Here is a 3515-nt window from a genome sequence, read left to right on the forward strand (position 1 = left end):
AATGTTCAATGAGTGTCAAATTTGGTCAACAAAAAAGGTAATTGCTAATTTGCTATTTGAGGCTTATTTGATTCAATATACGTTTCGTAATGGTTAGGTCGTGTTACGAATGCACTGATATAGGTGGAAGTGTCGAATTTCAGCAACTTTAAAAAATGACATTGCCATTGAGGGATTTTAAATTAGTCAACTGGGTGGGGATTTCTATTAGTTGAAGGCAATCAGCATATGAAGAAGAAAATTGACTACTTTAAAATGGAGATGGCCTTAATGGTGATGCCCATGCTGTCACAGATGCTACAATGGCACAGATACAAAGATGAGTCCTCTATTTCTCTATATGGCCTGTTTTTCACCGGTATTTGCCCTCTCATTGGCTATAATGGTCCTACTGATCTTGTCTCCTCCCATCTGCCTTCCATCTTTTAGGACATGTATTTCCATTGTAAGAGCAGTCAATCGACTATATTGTCAATATAAAAGACAATCTTTGCTTTGGTTCAAATCTAAAGGTGTCCAACAAACTAAAGGTCTCCAAACTGTTAACGGATATCAACAAAATAAAATGGAACATTTGTTTATGATTTTGTAGTGGGACAACCTTTACACCTATACATTTGCAAAAAATACACTTATCTGGCAACCCGGAGCATTCACGTTGCTCTATTGTCAGTCATCGGACTATAATCATTTTCGCAATAAACGATTTTTGAAAGAGCTCCAACATGTCGGAGAGAAAGTATATAGAAATCACGTATTTGATAAATAATAAATATTGTATTATGGAGGATTCTGTGTTAACTCATTTGCAGCTGGCAATCAGCTCAGACACACACCTGATCCCATCAAATACCAAGTGGAATACGGCATTTGATTGTGATTTATTGGAAGGAAAGCTTGGAGAAAATACATCAAGGGACACAGTATTAGAATTCAATAGATTTTATTTGTGTAAATATAATAAGGCTTTAACAGAGGATTTGATAGGATAGATAAACTGAAATAACTGAACTATGAATATGATTTATTATATTTTCCATCTCTTGTTCTCTCGTGTGCATGTTATAATTAAGGATCCCATTTAGTTCCTGCCAAGGCATCAGCTACACTTCCTGAGGTTTATTATGGATCCTCATTAGTTCCTGCCACAGCAGCAGCTACTCTTCCTGAGGTCCAGCAACATTAAGGCAGTTATACACTTTAAAGGCGGCCGAAGGAGGAATTGGCTTTGGGGGTGACCAGTGAAATATACCTGCTGGAGCACGTACTACGGGTGGGTGCTGCTATGGTGACCAGTGAGCTGAGATAAGGCAGGGATTTACCTAGCAAAAACTTATAGATGACCTGGAGCCAGTGGGTTTGGCGACGAATATGAAGCGAGGGCCAGCCAACGAGAGCATACAGGCCGCAGTAGTGGGTAGTATAAGGGGCTGTGGTGACAAAATGGATGGCACTGTGATAGCAAATTGGATGCAGTCTGAGTAGAGTGTTGGAGGCTATTTTGTAAATGACATCGCCGAAGTCAAGGATCGGTAGGATAATCAGTTTTACGAGACTATGTTTGGCAGCATGAGTGAAGGATGCTTTGTTGCGAAATAGGAAGCCAATTCTAGATTTAATTTTGGATTGGAGATGTTTTATGTGAGTCTGGAAGGAGAGTTTACAGTCTAACCAGACACCTAAGTATTTGTAGTTGTCCACATATTCTAAGTCAGAACCGTCCAGAGTAGTGATGCTGGACAGGCGGGCAGGTGTGGGCAGCGATCGGTTGAAGAGCATGCATTTAGTTTTACTTGCATTTAAGAGCAGTTGGTGGCCACGGAAGGAGAGTTGTCTGGCATTGAAGCTCGTCTGGAGGTTTGTTAACACAGTGTCCAAAGAAGAGCCATAAGTATACAAAATGGCGTCATCTGCGTAGAGGTGGATCAGAGAATCACCAGCAGCAAGAGCGACATCATTGATATATACAGAGAAAAGAGTCGCCCCGAGGATTGAACCCTGTGGCACCCCAATAGAGACTGCCAGAGATCCGGACAACAGGCCCTCCGATTTGACACACTGAACTCTGTCTGAGAAGTAGTTGGTGAACCAGGCGAGGCAGTCATTTGAGAAACCAAGGCTGTTGAGTCTGCCGATAAGAATGTGGTGATTGACAGAATCGAAAGCCTTGGCCAGGTCGATGAATACAGCTGCACAGTATTGTCTCTCATCGATGGCGGTTATGATATCATTTAGGACCTTGAGGGTGGTGCACCCATGACCAGCTCGGAAACCAGATTGCATAGCGGAGAAGGTACCTGTGAATACCATGTAGCTAGCTGAGCCTGTGAATACCATGTAGCTATCTCAGCCTGTGAATATCATGTAGGGTAGCTGTGAATACCTTGTAGGGTAGCTGTGAATACCATGTAGGGTAGCAGATAATATCATGTAGCTTGTTGTGAATATCATGTAGGGTAGCTGTAAATATTGTGTAGGGTAGCTGTGAATACCATGTAGCTTGTTGTGAATATCATGTGGGGTAGCTGTGACTATCATACAGCTTGTTGTGAATATAATGTAGGGTAGCTGTGAATATCATGAAGGGTAGCTGTGAATATCATGAAGGGTAGCTGTGAATATCATGTAGGGTAGCTGTGAATACCATGTAGGGTAGCTGTGAATACCATGTAGCTTGTTGTGAATACCATGTAGGGTAGCTGTGAATACCATGTAGCTTGTTGTGAATATCATGTGGGGTAGCTGTGAATATCATGTAGGGTAGCTGTGAATATCATGTGGGGTATTCTGGGTTGGCGCCCCCCTTGGGTTGTGCCGTGGCGGAGATCTTTGTGGGCTATACTCGGCCTTGTCTCAGGATGGTAAGTTGGTGGTTGAAGATATCCCTCTAGTGGTGTGGGGGCTGTGCTTTGGCAAAGTGGGTGGGGTTATAACCTTCCTGTTTGCCCTGTCCGGGGGTGTCCTCGGATGGGGCCACAGTGTCTCCTGACCCCTCCTGTCTCAGCCTCCAGTATTTATGCTGCAGTAGTTTGTGTCGGGGGGCTAGGGTCAGTTTGTTATATCTGGAGTACTTCTCCTGTCCTATTCGGTGTCCTGTGTGAATTTTAAGTGTGCTCTCTCTAATTCTCTCTTTCTTTCTCTCTCTCGGAGGACCTGAGCCCTAGGACCATGCCTCAGGACTACCTGACATGATGACTCCTTGCTGTCCCCAGTCCACCTGACTGTGCTGCTGCTCCAGTTTCAATGTTCTGTCTTATTATTATACGACCATGCTGGTCATTTATGAACATTTGAACATCTTAGCCATGTTCTGTTATAATCATGTTATTCTGTATTTTTCCATCATGAGAAAGGCCCATGGCCCTGAAACTGTTGACAACGTTTCAAGTCAGCTATGTTGCATAACACATACATACATCCACACAAGCCAACAGCAGATAATATTCAATCACATATATGGTAACGGGCTATAGTGCATAACACAGAATCCTCATAGTACGAAGGGCTATATAAAT

This window comes from Oncorhynchus kisutch, unplaced genomic scaffold (genome assembly GCF_002021735.2).
Source record: "Oncorhynchus kisutch isolate 150728-3 unplaced genomic scaffold, Okis_V2 Okis09a-Okis19a_hom, whole genome shotgun sequence".
NCBI lineage: Eukaryota > Metazoa > Chordata > Actinopteri > Salmoniformes > Salmonidae > Oncorhynchus > Oncorhynchus kisutch.